Genomic DNA, 20,941 nt, shown 5'->3' with positions numbered 1-20,941 from the left:
AATTAGGTGTTCAGTTCAGCCCTTCTACTCTATTGAGCCTCTGTGCTGTCAGCCCCCTCTGCCACAAAGATCCTGCAGGAGAAGGGCAGTGTGGACAACAGTGGGATCTGCCAATGTCAGAGCTGTGGACTATAAACACAAAGCTTTCACTGTGTCTCTGCCTAACAGATACAGTGCCCTTTCTGACCTTAATAGGGACATTAAGGAAATAGGTCAAGGTAGTTGTGATGATAACTCAAATAAGCACGGGACTGTGGTCCGAGATGAAGAACTTGTTATGACAGGGAGAAGTGCGAATCAGATATTACACATCAGTCATGCAAGAAGAGAAATGTATCCAAAAAGAGAAGCCACCTTCTGGTTGGTGATTCAGTTGTAAGGGATGTAAATTTAGGAAAGGATACAGAGGTTTCAAAAGAGGTTAGGTGTCTTCCAGGTGCTACTGCCAGTAGGGACAAGAAGTGTATTTTTAAAATAGTCAAGAACGCCAGCAAGGACTATGGTGTGGATGCCATTGTACATCTTGGCACTAAAAGTCTGTCCCAAAAGGATATACCCTCTGTGCAGAATGATTTCTAGACCTTGGGGCAGGAACTCAGCAGAATAGGCTGTAGGCTCACTTTTTCAGAGGTTTTTACCAGTGCATAAGGAGCAAATGCAAGGTATGCGGTGGCTCAGTGGTTTAGGACGCTGAGCTTGTCGATCAGATGGTCGGCAGTTTGGCGGGTTGAATCCTGAGTGCTGCGTAACAGAGTGAGCACCTGTTACTCGTCCCAGCTTCTGCCAACCTAGCAGTTCGAAAGCACGTAAAAATGCAAGTAGAGAAATAGGGACCACTACGGTGGGATGGTAACAGCGTTCCGTGCGCCTTTGGCATCTAGTCATGCCAGCCACATGACCACGGAGGCGTCCTCGGACAAGCGCTGGCTCTTTGGCTTTGAAACGGAGATGAGCACCGGCCCCTAGAGTTGGAAACGACTAGCACGCATGTGCGGGGGAACGTTTACCTTTACCTTTAAGGAGCAAAAGGGAAAAGGCCAGCGTATAGCAGAATTCAATATGAGGCTAAAGGAGTGGTGTAAAGGAGAAGGCTTTGGTTATATTACTCACAATGTCTATAGCTGGTCCAATGAAAAAATGTACAAAAGAGATGGTTTACATCCATCCAAGAAAGGGACTGAGTTACTTGGCAATAAATTCACAGCTTTTCTGGAGGAACACTTAAACTAAACAATGAGGACAGTGAGTTAATTGATACAGAACATCCCTGTCTCCGGCAATCTAAGAAAATAGGGGAACTCGGGCACCACACAAGTTATGTAGAAAGTAAACACAGGGTCAGTCATAAAAGACTCAAATGTCTATACACCAATGCACAGAATATGAACAGTAAACAGGGTGAACTAGAAATTCAGGTAAATGAGGGCAGATATGATATTGTTGCCATTACGGAAACATGGTGGGATGAAACCCACAAATGGAACATACAGCTAGAGGGATTTAAATTATTTAAAAGAAAGAGACCAAACAAAAGAGGAGGTAGAGTTGCTGTCTATATAAGAAATAACTATATCTCCACAGAAATAGAGCACAACAATGATGAAAACTGTAATCTTGAATGCATTTGGGTCAATATAAAATGGGAAAATCACATTGCTATAGGTGTATACTATAGGCCGCCCAACCAAACAGAGGAAATAGATGAACTTTTTGCTAGTCAGCTGACTAAGGTATGTAGGAAGCACATCACTATAGTAATGGGGGACTTTAATTACCCTGACATCAACTGGGAGACAAACTCTGCACCAAGTGGAAGATCAAACAGATTCCTAACAAACCTAGCAGACAACTTTCTCTTTCAAAAAGTAGAGAAGGGAACTAGGGGATTAGCCATATTGGATCTAATCCTCACTTACAGAGATGAAATGATAGAAAGTGTTGAAGCCACAGGAACCTTGGGGGAAGTGGAATTCAACATGGAAGCACAAGCAATAGAAGACAGTCAAACTAGAGTCTTGGACTTTAAAAGAGCTAATTTCAATAAACTTAGCGCTTGGGAAGGATTCCATGGATGAGAATCCTCAAGGGGAAAACAACTCAAGAAGCTTGGGAAATTTTGAAAAGTGAGATAATAAAGGCCCAGTCTAGCACAATACCAACAAAGAAGAAAAATAACAGCTTTCAAAGGAAACCAGCATGGCTGCATAAAGAACTCTCTGATAAACTGAAAGATAAAAAGGACAAGTATAAGAAGTGGAAAGAGTTGCACATAACTAAGGCAGAATATCAGCAAATACCCCGTGCCTGCAAAGATGAAGTGAGGGAAGCTAAGGCTCAAAATGAACTAAGGCTTGCGACCAAAGTCAAAAATAACAAAAAAGCTTCTTTCAGCATATAAAATACAAGAAAAAAGTTAAGGAAATGATTGGTCCATTAGTGGGGGAAAGTGGCAAGAAGGTGACAAGCAACAGGGAGAAAGCAGAACTATTTAACTCGTGTTTTGCATCTGTCTTTACACAAAGGGAAAAAAACAGTCCAACCTATCAAAACCAGTGCCATAAAAAACAGAATAAAAACACAAGTTAAGATAGGCAAGAAAATGGTAAATGAGCACCTGTCCAGCCTAGACGACTTCAAATCACCAGAATGGATTGGATTACTCCCCAAGGTTCTCAAGGAACTGGCAGACATGATCTCAGAGCCACTATTTTTCAAAGATCCTGGAGCACTGGGGAACTACCAGAGGACTGGGAAAGAGCTGATGTAGTTCCCATCTTCAAAAAAGAAAAAAAAATGGATCCAGGAAACTACAGACCTATCAGCCTGACCTCAATACCTGGGAAGATTCTGGAAAAGATAATCAAACAACGAATCAGTGAGCACCTAGAGGCAAACAAAATCATTACTAAAAGCCAACATTGGTTTGTCAAAAACAGATCATGCCAGACAAATCTTATTGCATTCTTTGACCAAGTGACAAAATTAGTGGATCAGAGGAATGTTCTGGATATAATTTACTTGGACTTCAGTAAGGCATTTGATAAAGTAGATCACAACCTTCTACTTGATAAGATAGAAAAATGTGGGTTAGACAGAATCACCACCAGATGGATTTGTAGCTGACTGTCCGGCCATACTCAGTGTGTGGTCCTCAATGGAACCGCATCTACATGGAGGGAAGTTCTGGGCCCAGAGCTCCTCAACATCTTCATCAACGATTTGGACGAAAGGATAAATGGGGAACTCCTCAAATTTGCAGACAACACCAAGCTGGCAGGAATAGTCAACACTGCAGAAGACAGGCTTAAGATACAGGAGGATCTGGACAGACTTGAACACTGGGCACTATCTAACAAAATGAAATTCAATGGTTAAAAAAGTAAGGTTCTACATTTAGGCAAGAAAGAACAAATGTGCAGGTATAGTATAGGGGGTAACTCGCTCAATAGTAGTAATTGTGAGAGGGATAGCGGAGTCCTAGTGGACAATCACTTAAATATGAGCCAGCAGTGTGCTGCAGCTGCCAAAAAAGCCAACACAGTGCTAGGCTGCATTAACAGAGGAATAGAACCAAGATCACGTGAAGTATTAATACCACTTTACAATGCCTTGGTAAGGCCACACTTGGAATACTGCATCCAGTTTTGGTCACCATGATGTAAAAAAGATGTTGAGACTCTAGAAAGGGTACAGAGAAGAGCAATAAAGATGATTAGGGGACTGGAGACTAAAACATATAAGGAACGGCTGCTGGAATTGGGTACGTCTAGTTTAATGAAGAGAAGGACGGGGGGACATGATAGCAGTGTTCCAATATCTCAGGGGCTGGCACAAAGAGGAGGGACTCAAGCTATTCTCCAAAGCGCCGAAAGGCAGGACAAGAAGCAATGAATGGAAACTAGTCAAGGAGAGAAGCAACATAGAACCAAGGAGAAACTTCCTTACAGTTAGAACAATTAACCAGTGGAACAGCCTGCCTCCAGAAGCTGTGAATGCTCCAACACTGGAAGTTTTTAAGAAGAGACTGGACAGCCATTTGTCCGAAATGGTATAGTGTTTCCTGCCTAAGTAGGGGGTTAGACTAGATAACCTCCAAGGTCCCTTCCAACCTCCTCCTCCTCCTCCTCCTCCTCCTCCTCCTTCCTACTACTACTACTACTACTACCACTACTACTTGGGCATTGTCACATTTGGTGGGATTTTCTTTGGCACCCCTTCCAGTGTGGTGTTGGTTCACGATAATGCTTGCCCGCACACCACTAGACGCACCCAATAACTTTTGAAGCAGTTCCGTTGTGATGTTTTTGATCAACCCCCCCCCATGACCCAGATTTGGTGCTGAGCTACTACTACTAAGGAATTTCAAACATTGTAAGATGTTAGGCAAGTGCCTGAATTTGTATGGCGATTATGTCAAAAGGTAATGTAATGTAGTTTTCTAATATGTATAATAAAAGTTCTGTATCTGCAAGTGTCATTAATAACTAAACGGAGGTTTATTTCCGAATTGCCCTCCTACATGGATCTTATGGGCACTTATGATTTTTCCTTTATCTGAGGAGATTTTGTCAGCCAGAATTCACCATCTGGTTATCAATCTCCATCATAATGCTCTGCGTGCTCCTTTAGGGACATCTAATTTGCCATGAATCCTCACTGGAAATCTGCAATTATTTCCTGCAAGGATATCTTAGCCTTTTTAAGAAGAAAAATAGAACCATTTTGTGACAAGACTCCTTTCTTTTCTGATTAATTGCCTTTACCTCTCTTCCTTTTCATTTAGTTTTGTTTGCTTTTTCCTTTCGGACATAGTTCACCCTTCCCTTTTCTTCAATCAGTTTTATTTTTGTTACATTTTTTTTGCTCCTTGTTTATTAATAGTGTTATATCCTGTGTCTAGTTAAACAGACAAAAAAAGCGCTGAGACCGTGCAGAAAATCATTTTTTCTTTCTCCTTGTTTCAATTAATACTAAAAAGCTTTTTGGTTGACTATTCTTTGTAGTTTCCTATCTTAGTAGTTCTATAGTCAAGTAGTATTTTTTTTTATCTTAAATCATTTTTGCATAGAGAAGTGCCAATATCAAAGGAAGTTGAGAAATCCACTCTATATATTCACATGCCTATAGATTTGATGTCACTGCCACGATTAGGAGAAATAACTTATCTGTGCATTGATTATGTGCCGTAATTAACTCTTACAATTACTCCAGGATGATCTATCTCCAATTTCAAATTTGAGACACCTGCTGCCATTTGCAGTTGAGTCCATCCACCTTATATTCCTTTTTCTCCTTCCATGTTTCCCGGCATTACAGACTTTTCAAGGGAACAGAGTAACTGTGAATCTCTTATTTTTAACTGAGGTGCATTTTCAGCTTCAAATTGAATCAGAAATAGCTTTATGTGGTGGCTGTCATAAATACCAGTATACTGAAAGACATGAAAAGGGGATTCTATATTTAGATTTCTGGAAGATGATTGATTTTCTTCTTTGTCAGAGGCTTTTAATATATTTTGCTTTTTATTGTGAGTTATATTACTATTTTAATTCTTTTGAAAATTTTGTACGCAATTGTGCTCCTCTAAATATAGCACCTAGCTAACGTTGAATGATTTAGAAAAAGCTAAGCAAGATTTGGCATAGCTAGTAATCAGATTGGTAAACTAAAAAAATTCTTTAAATTAGGCAGTGGCAATCTATTTCGGTATTGTTTCCATTATGCATGTTATCATCAGGAATTATACTCAACTTTGCCTTTATTCAGTTTTGCTTTTAAAGATATGTTACTGTATTTCATCTGGTAGTTTATTCAGACACTTTGTAATTCAACTGTTCTTAAATGAAAGATGATTTTAATTTTTTAATAGTAAAAAAATATTAAATGGTCTTACTGTCTTGCCTGAAAGCAGTGCAACATTGCAAGGGCTTATAGTACCAAATCCATCTGTAATTTATATGACAAGAATGAATGTTTATGTGAAAGTTACAATTGGGATCGTCCAAAAAAAAATCCAGCATTTTGTTTTTTGGTAACTGCATGCTTTGTACTGTTGATGCAGTATGGTTTCTTTTCCAGCAGAGGGAATGCAGGACTTGTTAATGAAGCAGAAAATCTGACTATGTGTGGGCATGCTATTCAGCAATGTGGTGGCCATTGAGGGGGATTTAGTTTTATTTTGTGGGTCCAGATGATGCGATTGCATGATAGATTCCTCATTAGCAAATTGGATTAGAATGTGTATCAGGATAGATGTATACTCAGAATTAATAATTCTAAGAGCTTATAATACTCAAGCTATTGGATACATCTTGGGTAGAGGAGAGAAATTGGCACCTACACAGGATATTTGTAGAAAGTGACACTTCCACCATATGTTAGTGGAAATCTCTTTGGATGAGAATTTTGGATGGTTTTCTGTGTTGCTATAGTCTAGTTTGTCCTCTCCCCCCTCCCCCCTTACTCTGACTACATAACTACAGCAAATATTTGTTTGTTTTTTCCTCACAGATAGCTTTCTCTTTCCACCATTCTTACTAGGTGTTTGCCTTTTCTGTCTTTTGTTCTGTCCTGTTGTTTTTTAAAAAACAAATTGTTATATGCAGGATTCATTCTGTTATTGGGAAGAAGTATTGGATCACTTAGCTGGATGTCTTACATTGTTGGTCAGTGGATGGGGACGATAGTATTTTGGAGAGTGCTGTGTTAGTGTATTGGGCTGATTTACATACAAAGAACTTTGACCCTAGCAAAGAGAATAAATCTATTATGTCTTTGTGTACTTAAACTAAAATCCCATAAGAACCAATAGGGATAATGCTTTACTCTTTTGTGTTCTCTACCAATGATACCTTATAACTATAGAGACATATTACACAGCTTTGAAAAAAATCTATTGAACAACGCCCATATACAGAGGTGAAGGCCCAGGAAAGAAATGGGAATATTTTTGAGGAGACAGCTCATGGCTTTAGCTCCAGGATATATTTTTCAACTTTTTCAGAAAAAAAGTTTTTTTAGAAAAAAAATAGAAGTTTTAAAGAAAATGTTTATGAAATAAGCAACATGTTTTAAGACAAGGTTTCATTTAATATATGATGAATAATCATATAGGACGACGTACTTTGTTAGAGAATTATTATTCTTTTATGGTCTTGATGAGTTTGAAGATACTTGTAAAGTTTAATGTGATATATGTAGTGTTACTGTATAAAATGTATGCAGATAAAAATACCTTTCTCAAAATAATTGTAGTTTGCATTAACAATCCACAGAATCAAGCATCATAAATAGTGTATGCTGAACACTGTATGCCCTACCCAGAATTACTTTTTATGAGATGGAGATATATAAATTATAAAGGTGGTAGACAGACAGACAGACAGATACCCAATTATACCTTTCAGTTCTGGGCACAGCAGGACATGTAGTTGAGGTCCTGTCCTGCGTTTGGACTTAGCAGCTGCTGAAGAGCAGGCAACAGCTATGGATAGAGGGGTTATTATATAGATTTTCCAACGGTGTCCTACTGATCCAGTGACTTACGGTCATTCCCCAAAGGGTTCTACATAGAACTGCCATTGAATACCAAATACATAACAGGTCCAGAATGCGGTGGCTCATGCCATTATGGATACTATTTGGTTTGCCCTTGTAATGCAACTGTTTAGAACATTGAATAGTTACAGCTGACTTCTGGGTGTCAATAAAACTGTGTCGTCACCATTATAGCTTTTTGTGGGTCAGGATCAGGATAGCGTTAGTTTCATCTTTACCAGTGTAGCCTTTCATAGATCAGTAGCAGGATTGCTTTATGTTCATCTTCTACCAGGGGCCTCTCTTCATCCAATAAACTTCAAAGAAAGACAGGACTTCTTCCAGGTATTTATTCCTAGGTAATGCCATCTACAGGGACACAAGTGCAGGCATTCTCCCATTATTGCCCTCTTGCTCTGGAACACTCCTAGAGATCAGATTACTTCTACACTTCTGGGGTTCTGAAGAACTATTAAGACCATGTTATTCATAGCAAGTCTTTAGGGACTGGAAAATTCTTGGGTTCTTCCAGTAGAGGAGTGTTTGTTGATTAAGTGATTTTTCCAAAGCTGAATTTTGCTTCTGGGGATGTTTGCTTGCTAGCCTTCTGTCGTTAATATGACCCTAAATTTTTAATTTGATTTCAGTACTGAAACATAAGCCACTCAATACAGCTGTTAAGTGGAGCATTACATAAATTTAGTTACTAAAATATTGTCATGCAAGCCAAATGTATTTATTTAGGAAATGCATTTGTCTCTTGAGTTGCTAAAACACATCAGCAATGCACACAATATGCATTTTGTATCTGGAGAAAGACCTCTTGAATCTTAACAGGTAATCCTTGACTTATGACCACAATTGAGCCCAAAATTTCCATTGCTAAGCAAGTCGGTTTTGCTCCATTTTATGACCTTTCTTGTCACAGTTGTTAAATGAATCACTGTAGTTGTTAAGTAACACAGTTGTTAAGTGAAACTGTCTTCCCCATTTGTTTCTCAGAAAGCTTTAAAAGGTGATCACACGACCATGGAACACTGCAACCGTCATAAATCCATGCCAGGTGTCAAGCATACAAATTATGATCACATGATCATGGGGATGCTACAGTGGTCATAAGTATGAAAAATGGTCACAAGTCACTTTTTCCACTGCTTGTTGTAACTTCAAACAGTCACTAAATGAATAGTTGTAAGTCGAGAATTACCTGTACTTGTTTACTGGCCACTAAGACTGTAGATTCTTTTTTTTCCCAAATTAAGTATAGATAGCTCATATCTCATAAGTGTTCATGCTTTCACACTGCTAGGTTGGCAGGAGCTGGGACAAGTAATGGGGGCTCATCCTGTCCTGCGGTGCTTGAGTCTTGAACCCAGGTTGTCAGCTTCCCAGGTGACAAGCTCAGCATCTTTAATTGCTGAGCTATCACACCCTTGCTTATAGAAGTATGTAATGTTAAAAAGTGATATCTATTTTTTGTCCCTGTGTTAGAAGCTTTGTGGCCACTATATCTCTTTTGTATAATTACATCAGTTCCATAGTACTAGAAACAGCTATATTTCTTCTTCAGCTTGTTGTTTTTCAGTTGTATGAATATTTACGCTTAGAACTTCAGGTGATGCCAAATCAAGTGGTGGTGAAAATTCTGTTACATTGGTTTTTAGGTTTTAAAAATTATTGTAGAGACTGTTAAATGAGAAATAGCCAGGTTGCCTTTATTAAAACTAAAGTATTGTAACCTATAAAAATTATATATTTTGGTACGTTGCTTTGAATCTGTGTGGTTTTTACCCTTGTGTCTTAGTGCTATTTTTCATATATTTTAGTGATGTTTTTATCAATGTGGTATTTTTATTTTGGAAACTTGTTTTTTAGTTTCCTTAGTGTTATTCTTTACAGAAAGATGAGCTACAAGTTGAATTACTGAATCAATGATGCTAAAGAGAATTTTAGCCTAGTATGTACTAAAAGTCTTGACAGCATAACATTTCTATAATTCCGTAATAATAATAATAAATTGGAAGTGACCTTGGAGGTCATCTAGTCCAACCCCCTGCTCAGGCAGGAAACCCTATACCATTTCAGACAAATGGCTGGCCAGTCTCTTCTTAAAAACTTCCAGTGTTGGAGCATTCACAGCTTCTGGAGGCAGGTTGTTCCACTGGTTAGTTGTTCTAATTGTCAGGAATTTTCTCCTTAGTTCTAGGTTGCTTCTCTCCTTGACTAGTTTCCATCCGTTGCTTCTGATACATGTAACAATGACATAGTTAGTAGATCTGTAGTGTAGTGTAACAATATGATGAGGGCAATTATTGTGCTGATTATAAAAACCTATAAAAAGAGAAAATGTGTAACCAGAATTATACAGTATTGAATCTACCTTGTATGAAGCCCACCATTTTTGAGAAGTTTACAATAAGGTTTTTAAATTGATGGAGAAAGCTACTTCAGGTGTTTTTCTAGCATTTTGAAATATTTTTAATACCAAATGTTGTTTTGTTGTGGAATAGTAATCATGATAGTTTACTGTAATGGAAATAATGTGGAGTAGGTGAATGTAAATTTCAGACAGAAGTATATTTTGTATCATGTAGCCGAGAACTTTGTTTCTTACTTGTCAAACTGGACAGGTAAACAGTATAATATATTTGAAATCTGATTTCTACTATCAAATCAGATTAGTTATTATCATTTTGTTGAACAGGATCAGAGTGTACTGAATGAGCAAAGCATCCATCCTTAAAACATTAAAATAGTCTTATTTTCTGAGGTGACCAGCATAGCTGCTGTCTATAGAATAGATAACACTTTCTGAGTGACCATGAATTAAGGAACAGAGATGTGCCACTAGTGCTTGCTTAAAAACTGCCCTGTTTATCAACTGTTCAGAGTTTACAATAGTGTGGAAGAAGTAACTTTATTACCAGTCCCCGTATGACTGTTACAGCTTCCCTTCAGTCCTGTGATTAAGATTTGAGCGTGTGGTTGCTGGCGAGTGCTTGTGACTGTTGCAATACCCCATGGTCACATGACTGCCATTTGCATGCTTCTAACAAGCAGAAGTTAATGGAGAAGCCAATAGTTATATATTGCAGGTTGCTGTTATGTGATGTTTTGCTCAGTGACTGTGTCGCTTAGTGATGGGATTGACAGTTGCAATTGTAGTTGTAAGCGAGGATTTCTGTGCATGCAAATACATATACAGAAAGCCAGGGAAAATTTTGAAGCAGGTGTACTCAAAAGCTGTACCTGTATCAATACTTGAAGAAGGAATGCTTCATTTGTACCAATGTGCTTTGTGAAACATGCTTTCAAATGCTTTGCACAACTTTAGTATTTTTTGTCCTAAGGAAACTGTTGTTATTTGCTACTGTAGTCAAAAATATACCCCACACAGGAAGCAAATTTGTTTTCCCAAATATAAGATATTGGTTTGGTATCAGGAGGAGCATCATCATATTGTAAGTCTACTTTATGTTTATCCGCTGAAGAAGGCAGCTCGGGAAGGAAGTTCTGTAAGCAGGGATGGTGGTGCAAAACAACAGATGCATCTGATCCCTTGAACCTAACTCAACAAACTAGGTCTCGCATCCAGTCACCTTTGAATGGCCTTGGAAAGTTCTGGAAGAACAGAGCTACTCCACTATCTCTGCCTGGCATCTTGGATGATGCCGTAGCCAAAATCTGGATAAATATATCTCTAAGCACTCAACTTCTCCTTTTACTTCTCCTTGGCACCCATACAGGTCTTGGTAATACATGCCTTATGTCTCATCCAAAATCAAATTACAAATCAGATATGCCTTATTAGGCAGATGTGGCAGTAGTGGAGGCCGAAAACCTGAGTTTCCAAACCCTTGATGATCAAGGGTTGGGTCAGCTTACAGGGGACTGAAATGTGGCCTGCCTCACCTTCCAGCATACCTTTGTATATCCAACACCATATTGATGTTCTTGTCTGGACTCCTCCCTGAAGCATCCAGTTTCCACTCTGTTAGCTCACCCTTACCCAGGCTAGAGTCCCAACCCTTCCAGACTTTTGCATCTTTCACACTAGAGCAGGGGTATCAAACTCAATTTCATTGAGGGCCGCATCAGCATTGCGGTTGCCCTCGGGGGGGGGCTGGGTGGATGTGGCCAGGGTAGGCGTGGTCTACTGGGTGGGCTTGGCTGGAGTGCGTGTGGCCTGCTGGGAGGGCATGGCCAGCTCTACATGGTTTGGGTAAAGGGTGCCTATGGGGGCCTGGGCAGGAGTGGGACAGATCTAAGGGTCTCTGGCAGAAGGAGATGGGACTGGGGTAAGTGCCAAGGCATGGTCCACTGGAGGAGCTTCACTGTCCCTCTCAGACCATGTGCGGGGGGGGGGGCTGGACAGTGGCACAGAGGTCAAATGCCCAGCCCAGCCCTCAAGCACCTGCAGCACCAAGCCCAGCCCCACTTCCCCAAGGGGGCGCCCAGCTGCACTTACCTCCTCCTCAAGGCTGCTGCTGCTGTGCTTGCTCTTCTTAGCCGGGTCGCTCATGATGGGTACGAGGGCAAAGTCAAGAGGGAAGCCCACTCCCTCTCCATGTGAGGAGACCTGTCTTTGTATTCAAATTTTCGTTAGCAATAGGCTGGGAGACCCTCAGGATAGAACAGGAGGAGGGGGCAAGGGGATGGTGAAAGGGCAGCAGGGAAGGACTAAGGCAGGACTTCCCTCAGACCCTCCCTCTCCTTCCTTCCTTCCTTCCTTCCTTCCTTCCTTCCTTCCTTCCTTCCTTCCTTCCTTCCTTCCTTCCTTCCTTCCTTCCTTCCTTCCTTCCTTCCTGTGGTGGAAAAATATTTGGGATGAGGGAGGGAAAAAAACAGGCAATAAACGCAGCTGGGGAAGTGTTATCCTTCGTGAGGAATGAAGAAATGCACCTTCGCCTGGAAGTGGCCAGCACATGGCCCTCACCTACTTATTTATTTTTTTAATTTTAATTCCATTTATATCCCGCCCTTCTCCAAAGACTCAGGGCGGCTTACAAGCTTAGCAGTAGCCTTCATTCTATGTATATGCCTGCTTGTTAGGGCTTTCACACACACCCCAAGCGGCATTATTACAAAGTCATCTTAATTGCCCCCAACAATCTGGGTCCTTCATATATCCAGCTTGGTGGGCTCTGGGGGAGGGGATGCCATGAACAGCATGAGAGTCGATGTTACCTGCGCAATGCTGCCCAGCCCCCAGCCTGCCCGGTTTTGGCAGGTAATGGGGCGCTCTCCTCACAGACCCAAGAGGCTGAGTCGTGTGGCATTAATCTGAAGAGAAGCGCAACGCTGCCCAGCCCCTAGCCTGCCTGAAGTAAGCAGGGCCATGTGCTGGCCAATTCCAGGCGATGGTGCATTTCTTCATTCCTCACAAAGGGTGATACCTCCCCAGTGCGTGCCCAGGGGTCAGGGCCGACGCGGCAGGGGCTGGTCCCTTGCTCTTTCCAGATGGCCTTGAGGAGCTAAGACTGAATGCATTTGAGCATAGATGGCCACCACAAAATTGTACATTGGCTCCTGGCTGGCCTGGGCTGGGGCCAAGGCAGCGGGGGCCGTTCCCTTACTGTTTCTAGGATGGCTTCGCAGGCCACATGAAACCACTTTGCGGGCCGGCTCTGGCCCCCGGGCCTTGTGTTTGACATGTCTGCACTAGAGGGATGGCTTAGGTCACTGGACTGTTCCTGCTCCACCATTGTAACCAGGTAGACCAAACAGGAAACACAACCAAATGAGCTAGCTCTACTTTATTGTAAGGCTACATTAACAGTATCTTGCAGGAATGTAAGTACAATTCTTTCCCCTTTCCTTAACATACTAACAAATTAGGGATAGTCTCTTCTAAGCCTCTTTGCCAGCTGTAGTTTATACTGTAATTACTCTTCAGCTGTAGTTTATACTGTCTTTTATCTGTCTGTTCAATAGGCAGCATTTCTAGGCCAGTCTCTCAGGGTCAGTTCCACATACTATTACAAGCACTCAGCAGATCTTGCCCATCCAATCTAATCAGCCCCCAATGCTAACCATATGCTCACACTTACAAAAACACACCTGGATCACAGTCTACACTTATGAAGCCATCAGGTGCCCACACTAATGAACACATCTAAGGCAAATCAAGTTATATTGTGTTCTTTGAAATATTGCTGTTCAGTTTTTCATCTATTCTTCTTATTTGCTTATCTGAAGAATATTTCATCCTGGCTTGTTTTAATGTTAGAACTGAAGGAGAGCCATAGATTTCTATGTAGAAAGTGTCACAATGTCATTGTAGACTGTATAATTATTAGTTTGTCAATGCAACTTTATTCTTTGATCCAAGGTACAATTGTAGCAGCATTTTTCAATAGTTAATTGTCATAGGTAAAGAATGTAAACGTAAACAGCAGCAGTTAGGGTACCCTGAAATGGCTCCCTTGAAATTCTGACACAATTCATGAAATGTACCAATGGCAGGAATTTAACATTCAGCAGAAGCTATTGCAGTCAAATGCCACATAGCTAAAATATGACAAATTAGGCTGACTGTTGTTCTGTGGTTTGTTATGTCTAGTTTGGTTCCTACTTACAGTACTGCAGTTGCATTTGGTCAGTGGAGTTTTATTTTCATAAATGTGGCCAGACCAGCTGCCCAGTACAAAGGAATATAAACCTGTATGCCTTTTAACTGAATTATCCCCAAAGTAAGAATACTCCTGATAGTAACTTGTAGAGTTACTTTAGATGGTTGATGTTATACAGTATAATTGCACTCTGAATAAGATAAGGAAATCTTTAATGAAAAGAGGGTTTTTTTTTTTTTACATATAATCTACATGGATCGGGAAAGCATTAGAGTAATTTTGAACTCACTGAGAGTTCAAAAATAACAAAGGAAGCTGGCAATCTTCAACTTCAAAAAGATTTTAGTTTAGTAAAATTGGTGGTAGATATCAGTTATCTCTTTCCCAACCAACATGATCTTTAATCTCGGTGTATCAAGTATTATAACTGTACAATTCATAATTTTTCTGCAATGCTTTGGAATTCTAAGATTAGAATTTCTTAAGTCAGAATAAAATGTCATGCATTCAAGTTGTTGGGCCACGGATTATCCACGGTATGACTTCACTGGATTCACTAGATTCCAACTAAAATTGCATGCATTGATGTTTATACTAAAGTTTAGTATCAAAAATTAACAATCATGAGGCTTCTTGTAGCATAAATGTTAAAATATAAATGTTTAGAGCGTTCCACGTGTATTACTTACTTGCAGTTCTTAAAACAATTCTTTTTGACAAAATATTATTTTTTCCCATTTTGATTTCCCAAAATCTGGATGTTGAAGGCATGGGACACTGAGGATGCCATTTAAGTTTGTCCTAGTGAGTTTTTTTGGGGAAAAACGGCTGTTTTAATCCAGTAGTTTCTTATTCATATTTCTGTATCATTACCTCTGTGCTATATTAGATTATTGGTAATTAGTTGTTATGAGGATCTGCTTAATTTCTCCTCTATTTTTAATGCAAAGCTAGTATTATATAGTGCTAGAATTTTTAATTTTTGTTCAAACATTTCTGTTTTCTATGTCACCTTAGTTTTTCTCCCTTAATTTGTTAAATATTTTTACCATATTAAGAATGATAAATCTGGATATCAGAGAGAGTAGACATGGATGATAAATGATGGGGGGTTTCCCCCCCAAGCAGGGATGCTTGAACAAAGTATGACAAAAAAAATCAGGCAAGGTTTTCTCTATAGCTGCATTGTACAAAGACATTTGTAGCCAAGTGGCTTAGAATGTTACCTGTCTTGCCAGAATGTAGGCATTTTAAATACTTCCTCTGTATATTTCTTGTTTGTGTTGGCAACATAAAAAAAAATCACATGAGGCCAGAAGTGCTCTTTGGCTGACTTTCCCCAGAGATAAGGAAAACAACAGAGATGTGGCATGCTAGCTTTTTATCATTTACATATTTTGAAATACATTTTGATTGACTAACATGGGTATTATTGGAGACCCATTCTTATAGAACCAAGTCAGTTTATACATCTATTGCTTTTTCACTTACTGGCCTTCTAATGTTTCTTTATAATAGCCTACTAAGAGCAAAACTGCTTTCAGTTTGAATAATAAACTGCTTTATATAAACTTGCCCCATTGCCTTCTGTTTGCTTTCTTTCTCTTTTTTCATTTTTATCAATATTAGTTTCATTACCATATCACTTCAGAGAGTTAAGTAGAAAGATAGTTACCCACCCTGGTTTTTCCAGAGGAGCTTTCCCCAAGACGATACTTTCCAGATAATGTTGAGTGGTTTTGTAGTTCCAGAAGGTGTGGGAGACTCCAGAAAGTGGAAGAAGACTGTTCTGGAAGATTCTTCTTCTATAAAAGGTGTCCTATCTGACTTCATTATTTTTTGTCAACAAGCCAGTTCAAAGAACATCCAATTCTAGAATCATTGCTTAATTCCTCAGACTCCACCTAAACAGAGTGCAAACATTCTCATCCTAACTCAATATTTATTTTGTAACACAGTAAAGAAGTCATTCCTGTTCGGGTGCTGTAAGTTGTGACTGATCTGATTCTTTTAACTCTGCAATCTAAAAGGTAAACAAAAGTTATTGTTTGCTTAGTATTTTTTCTTTTCTTTTTTTTAAAATAACATACTTTGCTTATAAAGTATTCTAAATGTTAAACTCACAGCAAACAAGAAGAGAATATGAAGATTACCCATAGTAATATACTGTTGCACAATTGTGTATTTTTGAAAATGAAATGTTTGTTATTTCCAGCCAGTCACTCTTTTTGGTTTCCACTGCACTAATCATAAACATCAAAATAATGAAAACAAGTTCGTTTAGGTTTCTTATTTACTGAATTTTTTGGAAAGAAAAGTTTATCAAATTGTATGCAACAGCTCTACATAAATTTCTTCTCATTAGTGGAATTTAGTGCGGATAACTGCTCAGAATGAAACATTTTGTGGTAAAGCTCTTGAAGTGCCTTCCTGTTACAACTTGGTATGCTATCTATGTTTACTTTCTGTTTCTTAAGAGAAAAGGTTTGATGAGAAGAAGAGGGAATTAAAATTTCTTCATATACTGCTGGATAACCTGCTTTATAAAACAAGATTTCCTATACTCCAATGGGTTGCAAGAATTATAGCAGTATTTATTATGACATCTTGGCTTGCTTTGTTTTCAGTTCTAATCTATTATCCTTTGACTAAAATTTAGATTACTGCAGTAGGATCCAGTTTATGATGGAACCACTTCTACTTTTGTTTCATTATTAAAGAAATCATTGTTAGTTTCCAGTAAGCAATAGGCAGCAAGAACATGAAGTATTTCTGTAATTGATCATTTGTCATTGATACCTTACTCCAAAACAATCTTGATCTTCATTCTTTATAAGCCAACCACTAATGATATTAAAATAATAATTTTATTTATTTATATTTCTAAATCTATTTTGAGGAAGATGTAGGTTTTCAAAGTTGTATTGTTTTGTTTTGTTGCTTGGTAGTAGGATTGTTTTGTAAGCAACCTGATGCATTGGCCTGGGGATACTGCAGCTGCTCCATTCAAGATTCCCTATAGACATTTGAACAAAGTGGGGATTGTTGAAGATAGAAAGTAAACAAGAAAATAGAGTATATTTGATCATCTCCTAACCTGTTTGAACACACCAGTTGTTTTTGAGGATTGATTCCCAGACATACATTTAATTTGATTTGGGGGTTCCACCTGCTCCAGGTAATCAGTTGTTTTTTTCAAACAAGGTCTCAACATTAATAAGCTGACTGTTTTCCATCAAGTATATGTCCATATTGATTATATATACTTTGAGATGTGTGTTGATGTCATTTGCTCCCCATGGTATGAAAGTTAGTAATACTATATTCCCTGTATCTTTTAAGTTCAGTCTAATATAATGAGTTGATTGTCCTTTCTAGTTGTTTTCCTTCAGTGTTTATATGGATACTCTAACCCTTACTCCAAGCTGGTGTGACATTCTTCATAATATGGAAAAAAAATTGTGTGCAATGTAATGTGTTCTACACTGGCGCATGAAAAAATCCTACCTATAATTCTATGCAAATAAACATTTGTCATCCTAATCAGAATTAAAGACCAACTTTTGGTTGTACAGTGAAACTTTTTAAAATTTCAAATTATGGGCCTTATGAGTGACAATTTGCTAAAAAATCCCTATATGTCACTTCCAGCATCAGTTAAACTAATACGTATTTGTCATAAAAGAAGCCCAGAGCTGGAACAAACCAGTGTATTACCTTAATTCTGAGCGGTAATCAAACATCATTTTGTCCCAAGCCTAAAACCAACCTAACCAACCCAGTGATGCCTTCGCCGTGATGTCCCGTTGCCTAGAGGCGGTCCGGGTTTGGATGGGGAGAAACGGGCTTCGTCTCAATCCTGCCAAGACTGAGTGGCTGTTCATACCGTCATCTCGGGCTAACCAGTTTTCTCCATCATTAACAATAGGGGATGAGGTGTTACCCCCCCGTTGATAGGGCTCGCAACTTGGGTGTCCTCCTGGATTCATGGCTCAGTTTTGAAGATCATATAGGAGCCATGACCAGGGGGGCTTTTGCCCAGGTTTGCCTGGTGTGCCAGTTGCGGCCCTATCTGGACTGAGATGCCCTACGCATAGTCACTCATGCACTTGTGACCTCCCGGTTAGACTACTGCAATGCCCTCTACATGGGGCTGCCCTTGAGGACCACTCGGAGGCTTCAACTGGTGCAGAATTCAGCCGCGCGAGTTGTGATGGGAGCTTCCCGATACTCCCATGTAACACCTCTTCTCCTCGAGCTGCATTGGCTTCCGGTTGCCCTCCGGGTGAGATTCAAGATACTGGTAATGACCTATAAAGCCCTAAATGGCTTGGGTCCGGACTATCTAAGGGAACACCTGTTGCCGGCATCATCTTCCCATTGTCCTGTGCGCCCCCACAGGGAGGGCCTTCTCCGGGTACTGCTGGTTAATGAATGCCAGCGGGTTATTCCCAGGGGAAGGGCGTTCTCTGTGTGTGCGCCTGCCCTATGGAACCAACTACCCACGGAACTTAGGACTGCCACGGACCTTCGCTCATTTCGCCGGGACCTGAAAACCTGGCTCTTTGAGCTGTTTGGTCCACACTGTGGGGTTGTTAATTTAATTGGGTTTTAGATTTACTTTTGGGGCTTGAATTTAATTGTTTTAATTGACTTTTGATTTTAATTTTTTGTATTTCATGGTTCCAACTGCTCTGTAAACCGCCCTGAGTCCTACGGGAATAGGGCGGTATACAAATTCAATAAAATAAATAAATAAAAAAAATAAAATAGTGTTTTTGTAGAAGTCCTGTTAGGTTTCCATTTAGGTAATATTCTCTCTTCCATAGTGGCTGGGTTCACAAACTGCTAAATCAAAATTTGTAGGAGAGGCAAAGCCTGAAGGTAGAGTCAAGAAAGAAATCAGCTTCGAGTTGTTATGTTCTCACAAGCCAGCCCTCTTGAGTTTTGTTAAAGCTTTTCTAACACCAATTTAGTGCTATACACAAGGATGTAGTTAATTGACAAGATTCTTGTGTATAGATATGAGCAGTAAATCAGCTTAACTGGAACTTAATGTGTGGTCCTGATTCTCCGTTCCTGACAAAATTGAATAGATATGATTTTGGCATACCATATTCAGTGACCCAGCCATAACAACTTACAACTTTATTAATGGCTTATAGGGATTAGACAGTGATGGCTTTATTCTATAGACTGTGATTAAACATTCTATGTCTTAGAATGATGATCTGTACAGAACATTGAGCAATATACAGTTTGTAGTCATGGTTTCAACTCTGTAATTTTACTATATTTAATTGGGTCTTTTTTCCTCTTTTAAAAATGAGAAACAGATGTGGGTGTAAAATAACAAAATTAAGACAAGTTAAAGACAAAATACACAGTTATTTCAATTTACAAAATTACAGGTAAAGCATTGATGTTCTTTTTTTTAAAACAACCTCTAGAAACCAAAGGCATGCACAAGTGTTCAAGCATGGCTCTTGGTTGGAGTTGAAAGTATAGATAAACTATAAAGTATAGAGTCTTTATTGAGCTGGAGTATGCTATGAATTACAGCATTAGTTTCTGTCACGATGACACAAGGAACCTAATTGGAAGGCACTGTTTAACTACAAAACTTAAGCATGTGGAATGTGGAATTTTCTATGTGGTGGACCTTTGCATTCATGTCAGTAGTGTAGGAGTTGGATTTGATATTATTTGTACTCGTTGAATTGACTGGAAGAGATGACAGATGCAGGGATGACCCCAGAAAAAAGCAAATATCTTCAATGCCACTTCATAAAACCTCTAGCATGTGGAGGCAACTGTGACGCTGTGGGTATTGGGTCATCTGAATAAGATATATAGTGTTTATGTCAGCTTCCTGCTCTGTAGGGAAAAATACAGTAATGAAAGAATTGTGCTAAATATGTTACCTTTTTGAGTGTTGCAGAATCCTCTGTAAGTGCCAAAAATTCACATTGTTACCAAAACCTAGATCTGATCCTGCAAGATTTACATTAAAATGAATGGCTAGGGAGTAGTTAGTGTTTGGAATTATTTGGTTGGAGGCTATGGGGACTTATACCTCAACTTTTGTGAAAATTATTATATTGACAATTCTTTGTTACTAATGTGACAGTCAGATTGTCAGTTTCATCTTAGTACCACCACCAGGATTTTTCGTTAACTATGACATTCTTAGTTTTATAAATTGGGTTTCCTTTTGTTTTTACAATAAACCTATAACAATAACTTTACTGGATATCAAAGTAAGAAAGTACTGGAGTGGATTTTGGCTAAGTTCATTCATGCCGCGTTTCCATTATTGTTAGTAGGATTTGAATTTTTTTCTACCTTAATTTTCATATTTGAAAATATTTACTATTTTGGTTCTGTTTATTGAAACAGAGAGGGAGAAAGGGAGCAAAATGGTTTATTTGACCCTTTCAGAAGAAATATGTTACAGTTAGGTTTTTCCTGTCTCAGAAAAAGAATGATTCCACTGACACAGAGATTTTCCTTGTTTCAGCATTCTGTGATCCGTTTTTCAGAGGGAATTTTGCTGGTGAATATGCTTGAGAGAAAAGGGGCTAATCCCTTGCAAGATATCCTTGGCCATGAATGAATAATTTCCAGAAGGAAAACTGGTAAGTCAGTAATATAATTACAGAAATGTGAAAAACCTGGCAAAGATTGGAAAATGTCTGATAATTTTATTCTTATCCGCCTCTCCCCCAAAGGTTATCGTTGGATGTAAGATATGTGTGTTTCATTTTACTCTTTGCAAGAATGAAGAACTTGGAAAAGTATTTTTTTAAAAAATGAAATATTTTTGTATATAT

At 39.1% G+C, this 20,941-nt stretch overlaps 1 protein-coding gene across 18 annotated transcripts in view; it reads left to right on the top strand.

Annotated features, from left to right (window-relative positions):
- Positions 1 to 20,941, top strand: part of FOXP1 (forkhead box P1) — a 666,401-nt gene that overhangs the window by 69,339 nt on the left and 576,121 nt on the right. For 10 of the 18 annotated variants that reach the window (XM_083354296.1, XM_083354282.1, XM_083354286.1 and 7 more), the window contains 2 exons: positions 16,067 to 16,138; positions 20,629 to 20,746. The gene's annotated coding sequence lies outside the window, so the exon portion shown is untranslated. The remainder of the gene's footprint in view (positions 1 to 16,066; positions 16,139 to 20,628; positions 20,747 to 20,941) is intronic. The other 8 variants (XM_083354300.1, XM_083354292.1, XM_083354290.1 and 5 more) reach the window with 1 other exon arrangement.

Source organism: Vipera ursinii (assembly GCF_947247035.1).
Source record: "Vipera ursinii genome assembly, chromosome: 2".
Lineage (NCBI taxonomy): Eukaryota > Metazoa > Chordata > Lepidosauria > Squamata > Viperidae > Vipera > Vipera ursinii.
This window is presented reverse-complemented; position numbering and strand designations above follow the sequence as displayed.